The sequence below is a fragment of the Parasteatoda tepidariorum genome, chromosome 5, assembly GCF_982258835.1.
Source record: "Parasteatoda tepidariorum strain Cologne lab strain chromosome 5, Ptep-v5.0, whole genome shotgun sequence".
Taxonomy (NCBI): Eukaryota; Metazoa; Arthropoda; class Arachnida; order Araneae; family Theridiidae; genus Parasteatoda; species Parasteatoda tepidariorum.
Genome location: NC_141759.1, coordinates 94,546,979 through 94,565,290, shown reverse-complemented (window position 1 = coordinate 94,565,290; position 18,312 = coordinate 94,546,979).

Genomic DNA, 18,312 nt, shown 5'->3' with positions numbered 1-18,312 from the left:
CGTAATAAACAACCTTACAGTTAGTAAGAATTTAAAAGCTTAAAGTAGTAGTCCTCTAATGTTAAAGCACAAAAAAAAAATTGCATTGATTTTATTTAATTAACGATATGCAATGTTTATGTTAGTTTTCAATACAATTTAAAAGGTCTTTTAGTCCCTTTTAGGCTTTATTTCATTAAAAATTATTACTTTAAACTAATTTAAATAAAACCTAAATTTTCAACAAACATTTCTTATTTTCACAGATGATCAAAATATTTTTTTTTACTTTTAATTTTCACACTTCTGCTTAAAAAATTTTAAAAAAATACCTAAAAGAAATAAAGTGTCAAATTTTGAAAAGTGATTAAATTTTAGTTAATCACTAATTTAGATTCTTTGAATATTTTTACTGGTAATAAAGTGCTGCACGATAGTATTTTTTCCTTATTTTTTAAGAAAACACAAAAATCTAGAATAATTAGAATAATTTTATTAATTTTGTGCATTTATTAATTTTCAGTATACATAATTAAGTATATATAAATGCTTTAAGAAAACATTTTTTAATGAAGAAGCTTGTTTGAATATCTTAACCGTTAAAATTGTTTTGGTTGTAGCTTTTTTTTTAATTCATTTTCTTTTCCACTGTTAAAATAAGTTGCCTTTTTCTGTATATTTTAATTGAAAAAGCTATTTATCAAAAAGAATATTTGGGAAAAAAATTTTATGTTCACGAAATAACTTGCTAAAGTTACGTGTTGCCAACATCGTAAAGACCAAATCCAATTATTGAAATTATTTCATTTATGCAATGTATTCAAAGGTAAAGTTAAAAGTTAATCTATTGTAGAAAAAATTAAAAATAAGTTATGAATACATCAGTGAAAAAAGAGTTCAGCCCTGTGAAACAAATAGAGCAGTAAAAGAACATGGGATTAGTATTTTTGTGGTGATTATTTTTTCGATTCTGTTTTTGAAGAAAAAATAATAATTATCTAACTGTTGAGTTTTCTATTTTCGTCTTAAATATGCTGGTTTTTTAGAGAAATATATTTTGATATTATCAAACAAAACCTAATTTTACCTATTATCATATTATTTTAAAGTTCACAAGCACTAAAAATTATTAATAAAGTAAAAAAACGATTTAATTTTTTTCAACCTGAATTGTTTTTAAATATTTTAAAACTGTGAGTTCAAGTTTAATCTTTTCATTTTTTTTATTGTTTTTAATCTTGATCTATTTAATTCGAAACTGAGCTAGACTCATAACATAGTTATTATATTAATAGTTAACTTCAGCGAAAAATTTATTATTAATGATATTATTTGATTATATTTTAACTTTCTTACAATTCCATGAAAAGAAAACTGAAACTTATGCTTAAAATTGTTTTTTTTAACTTAAAACTAAAATTTTCTTTAAAATTATCTCCGTAAGATGTATGTTTCTTGAAAACTATATGTATACATATAAAATCTTGTTTTAAACACGTGATTTATTACATATTATAGTGTTTCATAATTTCAAACTCTACCTTTAGAAACATGTATACTTAACTAAGCCTGCATAACTTAAATTAATTCCATTACAGTTGACCCCAATAATTATGGCTTAAAGCATGGGCTTAGAGCCTTTCTTTGACGCGACCTAAATCAACAAACATATAGTCTTCACAATGCCAAAATCGATTCTGAAATTGTTAATATTTAATTAATTGTTAATATTTATTTAATTGTTAACACAAAATAATTTCTGTTCTTAAAAAACCAATGGATTGACAATATTTTAAGATGATTAAATTCTCCATGATATAAAGCACTAGAGTAATTGAAAATAAGATTTTCAAAAACTAGAACAGAAACATTTTCCTCTTTTATAGCTTGTTTACCAGGAAAAATGTTTAGAATTAAGAAATAAAATTAAAAATAAAATTAATAATAACAGTTTATATATTTATTTTTCAAGAAACGTACATGACCTATCTACGTGCCTTAAATCATAAATTCGTAGTTCTAGCCTACAGTTTTATTTATCTCTTGTTGGATGTTAGTTGTCACCGTGAATAAGTGAATGATCGCAAAGAAGAGAATGTCGACTTTCACCTTTGAATGTCAACAATCACGTAGTCGCTTTGGTGAATGTCCGAAATATTTGTTATACCCGATTTTATATTCATTTCTTCGTTGATATTATTATATTTATTCGATATAGCTGCTGAGGATGGATTAGAAGAAACATCAGTTGCATACCGGGCAGTGGTACTTGCCTTTAAAAAAACATCAGTGAAGGTAGGGTATATCGGGCAAATATATACCGGGTAGTGGCACTAAACCTTAAAAAAACATTGATGTAGGGCAGCATACCGGGCGCATGTATACCGGGCAGTGGCACTTAACTAGACCTAGTATATATTTCGAACAATTACCAAAGCGACTATGTGATTGTCAACATTCACTGTTAGTAGTCAACAACCGCCAATTTCTGTCATTCACAGTAACATAGTCATTAATAATTTTTTAAACGATGTAAAAACTATATAATCAATTCAAAACTAATGTTTAAAGAACTTAATAAATTTTAAATTTATTTTATTTTGCTGGAGAATAGTAAAATCAACTCTCAGTTTTAATTTCGCTTGGATTTTTTTAAAATTATATTTATCTTCTGCAGCTGGTTGTCACTTTCGAATAAAAATTAGTAAACAAATTTCGCATAACCTTGACAGAGAAAAGAACTCTTGGCGAAATCCAGTTCAATTCAGTTCAGTCAACTTGTTGAATCAAAATCGAAGAAAAGGGTTGTTCGAACTGCTCTCTTTGGGCATGTTCAGATTCAGACCTAAATGTTCGAACAGTTTTAGCTGCGGGCAGTATGATGATCTATTTGCAGCAGGAAAATATCGCCAGAATTTATTCTCTAATGTTGTTATAACATTTCTCTCGAACGTGGTTGTTTAACTTCCTCTTATATCGTTGCCAGAAAGTGAAAAAAATATATTGCATTTTTAATATTTGTTTATTTTCAATACGGATACAATGTTTTTTTTCTGCTACTTAGGTCAACGGATTTTTTTTTCTCCAGAATTCTTTCGTGAAGTTCTAGTTCAGAACGGAAATGGCTGTTATTAAAGGAAAAAACCGTGTTCCACTTTTTCAACCGAAGCGAAAGCTTCTGCCGGATTCTTCTTGACCTTAACTCACCAATCGTCTTTGAGGAAAGTAAATTAAATTAAAAAGTTTCAATTTTAAATTTAAATATAGTCCTCATTCAGCATTAATGGCTTTTCAAGAAAGAAACTAGTAAAATTACTTTGCTTGCAAAGAAGCAAACAAAAATAAAATTTTAATGTTACGGCCGTTCTTTGAATTATTATCCTACACTTATGTCGTGTGTAATAATTCTTAAATATTGTTTTTATTTTAATATTATTTTTGGCAGAAATGATAACTATCTGAACTATATATAACTATCTGAACTCCTTTTCAATATTTTTAGAAACGGATATTTCCCATAAAATAAACTGACCAATTTTGATAAAAAAGGGTCCATTACAAAATATTAGTCAGTGATTAGTCAGTGATTTTAGTATTTTCAGTTCAATTTTATTTTGTTTGTGTTACAGAATCACAGGAATCTGAAAGTAACAGGTCTGTAAATAGATACTGGGCAAGATGCGAATACTAACCTTAAGTGGGCTATTTTTAGTGACAGTTAGTTTTTATTTATTACAACATCGTACCAGTGAAAGTGACATATTTACAGAGACGGATATTTGGCATGGATTAAAAAGTCGCATCGGTTTATAAAGTAACGGGTCTGTTAAAATTTTTGGCTACTTGCGAATATATACTTCAATTTTAAAGTGTACAGTAACAGACATTTTGCATATAGTAACGGGTATAGTACGCATTTAGTAAATAAAAAGTAACAGGTCTGTTAAAATTTTGGACTACTTGCGAATATGAACTTTAATTTTAAAGTTTATTGTAATGGATATTTTGCTTATAATAACGGGTATAGTACGCATATAGTATATGGAAAGTAACGGGTCTGTTAAAATTTTTGGCTACTTGCGAATATGAACTTTAATTTTAAAGTTTACAGTAACTGATATTTTACATTTAGCAACGGGTATAGTACTCATATAGTAAATAGAAAGTAACGGGTATGTTGAAATTTTTGACTACTTGCGAATATGAACTTCAATTTAAAGTTCACGGTAACAGATATTTTGCACCTAGCAACGGGTATAGTACGCATGTAGTAAATAGAAAGTAACGGGTCTGTTAAAATTTTTGAATACTTGCGAATATGAACTTTAATTTAAAAGCTTACAGTAACTGATATTTTGCATATAGTAACGGGTATAGTACGCATATAGTATATAGAAAGTAACGGGTCTAGTAAAATATTTGGCTACATGCGAATATGAACTTCAGTTTTAAAGTTTACAGTAACAGATATTTTGTATATGCTACAACCACACAATCGTTTTAAGTTTTACTTTAAATGATTGTAGGAATTTAAAGGGATATTATTAAAAATGCATTTTCAATTACATCTCACTTTTTAAAAAAAAGTCCCTTGCGTTACAATTTTTTTTTAAAAAAAAGTTTCCGTTTTAAAAAATAGTTCTTTAGGAATTGCGAATTTTTATATATTGTTATTAAAGCCTTAACTTCAAAAAAAAAGTTTATTTAAAAATATTAAATTTTAAAATTATTTCATGCAATTATTTGTTCCACAATGGACATTACAGCTGTCCCTTAATTTACCGATATACTAGTATTCTTGAGTAGGTATTGAGTTTCTTCTGAAAAGTACTCGGTTAATTTTTTTTTTCTTTTTAAGTGCTATGGTTTCATATCGCAACAGACGTAACGCGATGCTCAAAAACAATTGCTGTGATCCATTTGATTCAGCTAACAGAACGAGAGCTCGCCGATATAGTCCATCAAAACAAAAATTGAAACCAAACAAGATGCGGATTATCGACGAATTAGATTGACAATATTGGGTCCCAATGAGAGCGTTATGCAAATCCGCAGAAACGACTAAAGAACTTGATATCAGCTTATCAGGTCACGTGAGTCACTCTAGTCCCGTGGTATGAAGCGACATATTGCTGAACTGAAGGATTCCAGATCGAATCCAGGGTGCTTTGTCGTAGTATATGAAAATGACGAACTATTAAATAACTATTAAATAATAATGTGCCTTCTTTTTATTACACAATTATTCTATTCTATTAAAAACTTTTTTTTTTTACAATATGTTACTTTTAGCAGAATATTTTAAATTATCCCCTCTAAAAAGAAAGCGTTGGAATATTTTGAAACATTTCTGAAGATTTGTGCTCTCTGCATAAACGTAAAAAGCTTAGATTTTCCTGCTATATTATACTATAATTTTCAAATTTGGCCCCATTTATTATACACAAACACGAGTGCAAGCCGCAGAATTATCGACGAATTAATTGGGCCGCTAGGGAGCTTAAGTGTAATGATAATATTCCCTTTATCAAAAAATATTCGAAATTACGAAGAATATAGCCTTGATCCAATTATACATAATGATCAATATATTCTCTAAATATTAACCCTACTTTCAGAATTATAACCTATAAATATGGAAATTGGTCAGAAAAAAATAGTTATAACGTACTACATTACCACACCAAACCACAAAATTACAGAAAAATTAGGAGCCGCACAATGAGACATCACTGTGTCCCAATATAGATGAATTAGGGACCGCAAAATAGGGCCTCATTATGAGAGTCATTGGATCCCATAATTAGCTGCATGCAAATCCGCAGAAATGAGTCTAAGCCCGTTCATCAGCCTAAAGAGGCATGATCTCGTGACGTGATGCCCCAAAATACTAATAATCTCAAGGGCTCGTGTGTGCTAAGTCCTTTTATATGCAACTAACAAGGTTTATTATCAGCTTCCAATTTGTTATTTCCATTTGCACAATTATTCTATTCGAATATCCTTATTTATATTTCCTTTTTTACATTATGTTAAATTTAATAAAGATTGTAAATTAACATTTTCAATATTTATCTTCCCGTGGTATGTAAGGCCAGATAGTTAATCATAACTGTGGAAATTCCTGGCACTTTGTCGCAGTATATGTTATTAGCTTATTAATTTTCATTTTATTACACAATTATCCTATTCTTTTAAAAACCTTTAGTATAATTTTTTTACCATTTTTTTTCCAATGCCGACCCGGAGAATGACTTTTCGTCATACAGGTATCTGAAGGGCAGATTTGTTGACCACTATTTCAATGGCACCATAGTAGATGGGCCAACATTGCTTCCACAGTGTGGACAGATAGTACAGTCAAGGAAAGAACATCCATGCGTTGCCCGGGATTCGAACTCAGAACCTTTCTGATGCAAGGCCAGTTAATGACCTATACAAAGGCCGGTTGGCTTTCTTTTTACTATATTGTCATTTAGATAAAATATGTTAACTTATTGTTATCAATATTCCCTTTTATGAAGAAAGCGTCGGATCAATTTAAAAACATTCAGAGGATTTCTTGCATTTTTTGTTTGCATATAAAAGCTAATATTTTGCTTTTATATTAACCTATAACTTTCAAACTTGGCCTCATTTATCATTACAATATACCAAAATCCACTGCAAAATTATAGATGAATTAGATGAGGTACAAGGAGGCCTAAATGTAATGTCAATATTCGCTTTACAATAAGAGCATCGGAACTTGCAAGAACAGAGTTCATAATCTAATTGGGTACTTGCACTTAACATGTTCACGCCGGGGTGACCCACCGGTGGGTCACGCTAGATTTTCTTATCTTGGCGGCGCACCGGAGTAAAAACTGGTAACAAATAAATTTCATTTTTTAGTTTTTTTCCGGGAATAATAAAAATCCATAACTACCAATTGTTTTTACAGGATGCAATTTTTACATTGAATTGCTTCTTCGCCGTGATAAATTTCCTTACAGTGAATTGTTATTGTTGAGAATGGATTAACTCCTCCCGAATATTATCTAATATTGAAATAGTTCTTCTACCAGTATTTTCTCTTTTCGCGTACCAGTATTTTCACTTTTCCCGGCGTGAACGTGTAAAAGAAGAAGAAGGCCATGGATACCCACATACGTGTACCTGTGACGTCAGCGCTATCTGATCGCTTATACGCAAAATGGCGAGTAAAAACTTAGCCAAGTTTCTCCGCATAAGTTAGAATATTAATTAACGTGGAAAATCCACGCATATGACTTACAAGGGAAACTAGGGAAGTGTGACTCGCCAATTTTGAAATAAACTAGTGGGATGTATGCCTTATGAGGAACAATTTTAGGGGGCAACATTCGGTCACGGCATAGAAGGTCTTGTGAGAGATAAAAAATAATTCAATATATGGAAAAATCGGTATTTTCTTAGTTCAATGCAGACTATTAGTTATTGTAATTGTCTCATAATCCAATTAATTTGTAATTAATTGAATAATTAATTAATTTTTTAGTTAATAAATTAATCAGAAATTATTAATTAATTAATTGATTTGCAATTACATACTCCAATTAATTTGGAAAGTTTTTTGAAAAAATAAATTTAAAAAATTTGATGTCAATTTTTTTTTTTCAAATTAACCTAACAGGTTTTTCTGAAAAACTGCAGATACATAAAATTTTCAAAATCAATTTTAACAATAAATATGCATTATATAGTACGTGAAAGTAATTAATTATCCAATTACAAATTAATTGGAGTATGAGACAATTACAATAACTAATAGTCTGCATTGAAGTAATAAAATACTGATTTTTCCATATATTGAATTATTTTTTATCTCTCACAAGACCATCTATGGGCCGAAACGAATGTTGCCCCCTAAAATTATTCCTCATAAGGCATACATCCCACTAGTTTATTTCAAAATTGGCGAGTCACACTTCCCTAGTTTCCCTTGTTAGAAGCTTTAAATCCCGTTAGTGAGTGAGATGAACCACAGTCCCGTGTTCAAACTCAAAACAGGTAAACCAGAGAGCTGAAGTTTGAATCCCGGGTTGTTCTGTTGTAGTGAGAGTAAATAACAAGGCTTGCTATTAGTGAATGTTTTTATGACGCAATATTTCTCTACTGCTAAAAACTTTTTTTTTTTTCGTTTTTGATCGCATATTAATTTTAATATAATCTTTTAAATCATCTTGAAAACACGCAGGCACCTCGGTGATCTTTTTCGAGGAAAACTTTTTTGCCAGAGTCCTATGAGGTTGGACTTGATTCTTAGTTAAAAAGCTGAAGTAACAGTTTTGGTTAGGAAAATCTAACTATTGTGCAACAATTAAAATCCAAGAAAACTTTATTACAAAGGGCAGCCTTGTTCGCTAAAAATATATGATAAAAATTTGAAAAATCCATGTGGAAAACTATTTTAACTAAATTAATTTGGTAGTTAAATAAATACAACAAACAGTGAATCCAAATGTATTTTTAAAAAAAAATTTTAATTTATTTTTTAAAAAAAGTTCTAAAACTGTATGTTCTTTCGTTTTTATTTATATAAGTGTGCTTTAAATTTCTTAGAATTATATCTTGTAAAATATATCTTCGATAGGAAACCATACTATATTTATATTTGTTTTGCGTAAATGCTTTTAATACCTGACTGGGTAACAAATTCAAATCTTCCGGAATACCCGGAATCGAAAGCAGAAGGTGGGTTTTTTGTTTTTCAGTGCAGCCATCAATGACCAAGAAATATTACCAAGAAATATACGACTTCAGACACGAGGCACGCCACAGCCCGTTTCACAGGGAGGGCTCAATCAAACTTCATTTATTCCTCCACAGATCGTAATTTTGAACTGAACCAGAGAACGATCAATCTCCAATTCAGTACCTCCAGAGGTATGATTTGTTACGGAACTAGGAGGACTTTGTGAATTCGACAGATTTAACGTGCACCTGCCACTATTTAATACACAAAGATTCTTCGGTAGGCAGCATTCGAACTGACAATCTCACGATCACGAGTCCAACGTCTTACCAAACAGGCTATTCCGGCCAAAAGTCGGCATAAAACGAGTTAATCATTTTTCACTTTCACTTTGTAAGTTCTTTCTAAACTACAGCTCAAGTTGGCAGCTATACCAGAATTACATTTTTTAAAGCCAAATGCATACCTGCCAACATTCACTCTTTTCGAGAATAGATTTTCCAAGTGGTAGTAAAACAATTACCTAAAAACTACCTTCCTCAAAAATATATTTATATTTTTATCAGGTTGAAATTCGCTAGCGTAAGTCCTAGTCCTAGTGTTTTGATTTTATTGGGCACCTGGGCCGCGAAGCGACCCCTATCCCATTCATCTGGAATTTTATAACAGTTTTGGTTGAGCAATGATGTGAGCAGGCAATGGAGTTGCTTTTATGAATGTTTCAAGCTCTTTGCTTGAATAACTAAAAAGGAATCAAAAATAAATTGAGCAGCTTGCTCTAAACTGTGTTTGTTTGATTTTGGAGTTGTTCAGAATTGTATCAGCATGAGTAAACGTTATTTTCAGAAAAGTTGATGAAATTATTTGTTTTGATAGTTATGATATGAGGCGTCGGAGGTGAAATGTGCAGCTATTGGTCTGTAGTTTTTATCTTTGATATAATTTTCAAATTTAAAGATTTCATTAAAATTTGCTGTTTTACATTCTATGGCTTTATCGAAAAAATCTGCATTTAGCTTGTATATATGCTGTGATAGAGTTGGTATTTTGAGATCTGCATGTATATTGGTATTCCGGATGAACCATCTTGCACAGGTTATTTTTCTAAGGATCTTGTTTTGGCATTGGTTTAATTTCTTCAGTAGATGTTGAGTCACTAGCGTAAAGACTAAAATGCTTTTATATATTTGTTTTCATTATTCATATGTAGTGGTGGTCAAACTCATTTATAATTATTATTATAATTCAAAACTGTTAGCGGAATAACATGAATTTCGCTACCACTTTAAATATGGAATTAAAATCTTTCGGGAAAACCGGAAGAGTTGGCAGCTATGCAAATGGGTGCTCGATTTCTGTCCCACGACAGAAGTAAAACCAAATCATTCGATCTAATCCCATCTTACAAAAAATATTCCTACAATAGGATTAACAATCCTTAGAATCAATTCACATTCTAACTATTTTTTCATTGATTCCTCAAAATCTGAAAAGAACATCATAAAATGTCATCGAACAGAACAAATTATTTATAATAAATTCTCAAGATTCTTTACTTTAGTAATAATCTTAATCACATATTCATCAGTTCATTTATGATGAATTCCCATCATAAAGATCCGCATCCTATAATAGGGGAAAATCCATTTTTTTTTAAGAACACATTTTATGGCATGTTTTTCAGAAGAGTAAATGAATGAATAAATCATTTAGAGCGAAACGATATGGAGAGGAGAAAGTCATGAAAATTCCTAGGGAATTTAACGACGCTTAAAATAATTAAAAAAAAATGAACTAATGCATATTTTTTAGTCTGATTTCTTACATTTCTGGAATTGTTTTAGTTAGAAATATGATTTCATTATTAACACGGTGAATGCCATGGGGGTCACCGGTGACCGGCGCTGAGTTTGTTCGTAGCGCACGGGGATCACCGGTGACAGGCGAAGCCAAGATTATTAGAAACACATAATTCGAGTAAATTTTTAATTTTTTTTATCTTATTATCGTTACTAAAATGGTTTGAAGAAATTAATGCAATATAGAATACACAAAAATAGTTTTATTTATATACACAGAGATGCCAACTTGCTCCGGACAGCCAATAAATATTTTCAAGTGGTAGTTTATTAATTGTGATTCTTGGTTTAATAAATTCAATTGAGTAGATTTTTATCCACCGCCATTTCTAACAATTCGTAGGCTTACATAATTCGCCACTTTTTTTAGATACTTCATGTTAAACCTTTTAAAAAGCAAGCAAAATCTGTCTAATATTTGCAAATTTAGTTTGTAGTTATTTACAGTTTGCCTTGACGCGCAAGCCATCTAAAATTAGCATGGCATTCACATACCTGCGAGCTTTTCATCCCATCAATTATGTTTTTTTTTTCCAGTGGTAGTAAAATAAAATTTCAATTGTATGCAATTTTAGATAGTGCACGGTTACTAATAAAGAAGGCTGTGGCCGGACTAAACTTAGCATTTGTGCCTATTAACTCAAAGTCTAATACTTGGTTTAGGTCCCAGGTACAAGTTAATATATTGCAAAAAATCTATTCACTATGCTAATTTTTTTTTAAAAATTAGTAGCTTCTATGATAAAACTAAATATTTTATTTCAAACAAAAAAAAAGAGTCACATAATTATTGACGTCGTAACTCCGAATCATGTTTAAATGTCAGTATCTAATATCGTTAATTGTATTTAGAATCAAAAACATAAATATATGACAATATCTACGTGGTAATAGTGGCAGGATAGGTTTGTAGAAGGTATTTTTTTCTGTTACCTACCGCTTTATTTTTTAAAAAAACATTATGCGTTAAATTCATATGCACAGTAAAACCAGAGATGCCAACTGCTCCGTACAAGTCAAAGTAATTAAAAAAGCGGTAAGTAACTACGAAGTAAATTTTGCACGTATTTGACTATTTTTGCTTGCTTTCTAAACGGTTTATCATATCTTAATAATTATAAGGTGGTGCAGTATATAAGCCTACGAATTATTTAGAAATAGTGGTGGATAGAAATCTACTAAATTGAATTTATTAAACCAAAAATCACAATTGATAAACTACCACTTTAAAATATTTATTTGCTGTCCGGAGCAAGTTGGCATCTCTGTAAAACGATTAGTCTTGGTCTACCTTGTTTTTTTCTAAAAAGAATTCCAATAATGCCCCACTTAAAATAAAAAAAAACAGCGGCGTAACTACCACTGCGATTATTAAACATCAATTCACTATTATATAAAACTGCTAACTTAATTCGATATAGAGGATCTTTTAAATAGATGAACGTTGGAATTTTCAATTGGACTCTCCACGTAACACCACTTCAAAACTTAAGAGTTGTATTATTTCTGAACCATGGTATCTAGTTTATGTTATATAACGTTTTGTCAAATTGCGACGCATTTTCAGACAAAATTTCACTTGTTTTGGAACACTATTTTGTGAGATATAAGAAACAATGACTTTTTTCACTTTAATTTTAGAGAGAAGAGGTAAACAGACAAGAGCGGAAATTTAATCCCCTGAATTTTACTTATTTATTTATTTCATTTTTTTTTTTTTTTTTCAGGTTTTATTTCCAAAAAATTTTCATTTTATTATGACATTGGTTCTTTTAATATACAAGAGTATGAACGTAATATTTCGTATCTTGTCAATTGTAATCTACGTTATTTTTTATTAAATTCCAAAATATGAATCTGCCAGTCGAATTTTTTACGCTATATTTTAAATTTAAATATTATTTCAACAAGATTATTTTTTATAAATATTACGGCTGCATACACTTACCTTAAGCTTTTGATCTGGAGTATTATTACAACTTGCATTTAATTTCCCTGATCCTGACGCTTATTTTCTTAGTGTTTTTACACCAAGTATTTGTTTAATTTATTTCTCTAAGATAGAAGTATTTTAAAATAATAATAATAATAATTGTCATAGCAATTGTTATGATAATAAAAATCTCCCTATAATTCTAAATTAACTTTGAGATACTTTTCTAATGAAAAATTCAAGTTTTTTTTGAAAAAGTTATTTTACAACCGAAGTCTGTTTTAATTTATGGACTTATTGAGTTTTAATAGTTGACGTCTTTGCATCTACAATAAGTGAAAATCTGATGATCTATCTATTTCCAAATTTTATTTTTATAATTATATGTAGTGCTGCCATCTATATTTAAGCTTTATTATCGTAGGCAAAGAAAATAATAATGTCATGGCTAAATAAGACGTTTCAATTTAAGTTGTTTTCAAAATAACATGGTTTAGCACTTAATGGCAACTTCTTTTGAAATATGGTGCTGCCCTCTAGTTTTCTTTTCTGAACACAAAATCTCTACTCTCTGACACATTTAAAATTCAGAAAAATTGCAAGTTTTACATTTAACAGTCTAATCACGATCCGTTTGATATGAACGCCCTCCTTCGCAAAATATATATAATATTTTTTTTTCTTCCACAATATATTATTCTTTAACATATCTTATAACTATTATGATCTTTGTTTTCATAATTCTTGAGTTAAAATGTTTAAAAATTATTCTTGAAAAAGAAAATTCCCAGAAAAAAAAAATTGGAAGAAAAAAAACCTCACCGAAATTTTTTAAAGACAAAATTTTGCTAGCATTTTAAAAAAATAACGTAGGAAAATTTCGCATATTATTGAAATATTCAAAATTATTTATGTGTAGTGATAGTCAAAATTACTCTTAGCGAAATTTATTAAATTAAGACTCACTCACGTCACTAGTTTTCTCACTTTCCATGAAGTTCGAGAGAAAAAATAAAGTTTCTTTTTTATATTTTGTAATTATCGGTGTGATGAGAGAGTAATTACACCAATTAAAGTTATACTTGATAAAAGTTCGAAATTACAAGACCATGGAGTTGAACATTAATAACTGTTCAACGATTGTTATAAAATAAATGAAAAGGAGCGGACAAGTGTATATGTATGTATCTTAACACTTATGTTCTTTATACACTTGTATATTCAGTCAAAAAGTAAATTAAACTAAAAATTGTCATTTTGAAAAAAATTGTGGCGTAACTACCACTACAAATATTAAACATCATTCACTAGTATATAAAGCATGCTAACTTGATTCTGTCATGAGGTACTTTATGATAGATGACGGTTGGCATGGTCGATTAAATCCGCCCCCACTAAATAAAGTTATCAATTTCCGAAAAAAAAGTAATTGCCGATTTGAAATCCTCCACTCGAATAAGATCAAGTATTTGCATGAATGCAATAAATAATATCTTCCCCAGTATAATTGAAAAGAGAAAATAAATTTAGTTTATTTTAATTTTTTCTTTTTTTAATTTGTCACATTGTACACTATTGCTATAATCAGTATGACGCATAATTTTTATCAAAATTATTTTGTATTATTCCCCATTATTTTGTATTTTTTTCCATTGGCAAAATAGGTGTTGTATTTGATTTGATGGCGTGCGCACCTTATTTGGACGTCATCACACTTTTCAATTGTGTTCAAGAGTAATAGTAAACAATGCGCATGCGTCGTCATTGCATGCGTTGCTATGGCGACTGCTGCTGTTAGATAGTTGGAGTCTCTGATAGAGTAATATTAAACCTACAATTTTAGGCAACAGAAAAAATATCTGTTTGGCAAATACAAATACAGAGGGCTGCCAGCTTTTCCCACATTCTGGGGAAAAAATTTCTAGTGGCAGCAAAGTTTATGTTTTTCTATATCTTTTGTTTTGTTATCTTTATTTTACTTTATAACCGTCGTTTAACAGCCAACTCAATTGTGAGTTTTCAACTACGAATGTTCGACGCCGTAACCTTGTAGTTTTGAACGCAATCCAGAGACAAGGAGACTTCTGAATCAAGTCTTGGGAGAAAGTTTGTCTTCTTGGAAGACTTTTTGTTGGAACTAACCCTCATTTACGTTACATGGGGAGGAAAACGGCGAAAACCCTCCATGGTTGGTTATGGTTAGTCTGAGAAAATTAACCAGACTTAATACATGTTTTCATTCATACTGGCGTTCAATAAATTTTCTTAGAACTGTATCTGTAAAATATTAGTTCGATTTAAATTATATGTTTTTTATATTGTTTTGCATAAATGCTATAACAGTGGTTACCAACTGGCGGCCCGAAGCTCTTTTTTTTTTTTTTTTTTTTTTGTGGTTTGCGAACTAAAATATATTAGTTATTTTTTGGGGGGACAATTTTCGCAAAAAATATTTATGGGTTTAAGTACTTTTCTTTCGTTAAAAAAAAGCCTAATTTCTTCGTTTCTGTGAAATTTAGCATACCAACGATTTTTGAATTTAACATGCCAACTATACCAATAACATACCATTTTGAAATTTAACATACCAACAAAAAATTTATTTCCTAGGTAAAAACCAACTTCGTATTTTGAATTGTAATTCAATTCTTTAGTTTCGTACAACTTCATAAAAATCTGAAAGTAATATTTAATGTTCCTTCAAACATAAAAGAGTCCTACATTAAATTTTGGTAAAGTTGCGGCCCGCCATTTGACTGGAGTTTTTAATTGCAGCCCCGGCCTCATGGAGGTTGGAAACCGCCTGTGCTATAATATCCACCGGGTACCAGAAATGGTCGGGTATTAAATCCAAATTTTACTGAGTGCCTAGTACCGGCCAGGTTATAAATAAAATATTTGCTATTTACCCGGAACAGACTGAGTTAAAAGATTCACTTAATACAGGTTATTCTGACCTGCAAAATGTAAGGATCCAGTAGACCTTTATTAATATTAATATTATTTAATATCAAAAATAAAATTAATTTTTTTATCTACCACTTTTATTTTTAAAGAATTATAATCATTAAATTTAACTTTTCTATTAAGTTCTTTTCAGCCGTATGTGCTCTTCGGTTTCATGAGAAACGACTGCCTAGTCGTATTCTTGTATATTAATTATAGATCAGTGGGCAAAGAGTCGTGTTAAATAATAATAGCCAAATAACTTAAAGCTATCAGACTAAATCTTTTCTTTCTTTGTAATTTATGGTGACAGAGAGGATGAGCCTGGGAATGCGGGTCGGGTTAACTTAATTTAAAACTATCAAATTATCTAAGTTTTCGATTTAATTTAAAAATAACAACGCTACCACTTTTAAAGCTAAATATTAATACTTACTATATGAATAACAAATACTCTCTCGTTTTTTCCAGAAATAAACGAGAACTCTCTTTTAGCACTTTTTTTCCCATTGGCAAAATAGGTCTTGGTTTGGTAACTTTTCAACTACAATAATCAAGAGTAATAGTAAACAGTGCGCATGCGTCGTCGTTGCTATGGCGTCAGCTGCTGTTTGATCATTTTTCTATAATTCTTTTTTTTTAATTTTGTTATGCATTAAGTTGGGGAGTTTATTTTTGAAATATGGGACCAGAGAGATCCCATTATATTGAGTTGCGAATAAAAGAGAATTTCCTCATTTGAACGATATTTTAGTTTTAATTGTTTTAATTAGGAATCAAAAATTTTAACCTACAGTTCAGACTGGATCGTTTTCAATATTAATTCAGGTGAATATCGCAAATAAAGAGGGTAAAAAAAAATTTGACAGCAGCCCTTTTACCAATGGGTAACCTGTGAATTTTTTTAAATATTTATTTTGTATTAATTTAGGAATATGTGAAAAATCTTATATTCAAAATTTTAATAATTTATGGTCAATTAAATACAACGTGAAACACCATCGTCTTCTTATGAGTTAAAGATAAAATCTACCGAATACGACTTGCTTTCCAACGCTATTTTTTTCTAATTTGCACTTATTTGCAGTTGTTTAGATTTAATAGAAACAGTCATTTATCATTGAAAACTATTTAATTTACAAAATCCATTACTAATTAATTTATGAATATGAATGAAAAAAAAATTCAAACTACTTTTTCTTTGCATTTTATATTTTAGTATAATTATAACTCCGAATATCTAACAGATTTTTTTTAATTACTATTATATTGTTTTTTATAATTTAAAAATATCAAAAAGTATTTTTCCTTGTAATTAAAGCGTCAGAAAAAAATATGTAAAAGAGACACCGGTGTACTATCTGGGTTAAAGAGTTAAATGCTTCAACAACAAAAAAATTCCTACGCTTGTTTGTACTAATATTTCCTCAAACAACTTTTGATAGTAAAAATACCGAATTTTAATTTGGACTCTGCGCTATTACTAAGCCTACTAACTATTACACTTCGTGCAAAATATTTTAAAATTTTTAAAAACCAATACTTTCAAAAGTATATGGTAAATTTGCCAACATTTTAAAAGCCTCTCTACTGATGATCTGGAACAAAGTAACGTTGCATTTGAACTTTTAAACAATTCATATATAGTGGTGTAATAAATAAGTTTTAAAGAATAAAAGATAATACATTAAAACATAAACATAGCTACGACTAGAATTAATATTTACAAAAAGCGTAGAAAGTTGGCAGCCCTTTATTACTCCAAGAATAAGTAAAACTTCTGCGATTTTAATGATGCATATTTTCTGGTGGTACACAATTTCACGCCTTAATATATAACTCTATGTTTGAAAACTATAATTATAAACTATTTTATCCAATACAACATAAAGCTTAAGAAAATCAACTGTAAGAACTCCCATATCAACAATGAAATTACTATGGATATGTTGCAAGGTTACACAACAACAACATTGAGGGAGAAGGTCTTTATGGATTGCATACCTACCAACTCTTCCGGATTTTCCGGAAGATTTTATTTGCATATTTAAAGTGGTAGTAAATATATACTATTTTTTCCTTTATAAATTTATTTTTTAAATGATTTTGATCACCACTATTCTTACAAAAATTAAGCACATATATAAATATGCGTTACTATCATGGTTGTCAACTTAAGTTTTCTCAAATACAACGTATTTGTTTTCTTAAAATTGAAGATTTAATTCCATTTTAATACCACTGGGAAAAATTATAATGGAAAGGATTAAAAGTTGGCAGGAATGAGATTGCCAACCTTTTTATACTGTAAGGCACCTGCTACAGATATTAAAGCTAGCATGTTTTATATGCTAGAGAAATGAAGTTTAATAATAGTAGTGGTAGTTATGCCACAACATGTTTCGTGCTATTTGACTTTTACTCTGTTTATCAACTACCACTGTGAAGAATATTTTGCGAAAATCCTGAAATTTAATTAGAAGCTATGTATATAATTTATTTTAAAAAATTTAAACTAGAATATTTTTAAATAAATTTATGGATAATTACCAGACAAACCAGTGACACATTCTTATATGCATTTATTGAAATTTATAGTTCTCACTCTTACGCTTTGAAGTAAATATTTTTTACCCGAAAATGGAATCTGATTAGTAAACATTAACATCTATTGTCTAAGCATTACAAGACTACGTAGCTGCGAAGGTGAACAGTTTTAGAGGAAATATTTCTTAGCGGTTGCAATACATGTCTTAATGTATGCATACCTGCCAACTTTTAATCCTTCCAAGGAGGATTTTTGAAAGGGGTCGTAAATTTGAAATTGAATTACAATTTTAGGCAGAAAAATATGTTGAATTGTGAGAAAACTTAAACAG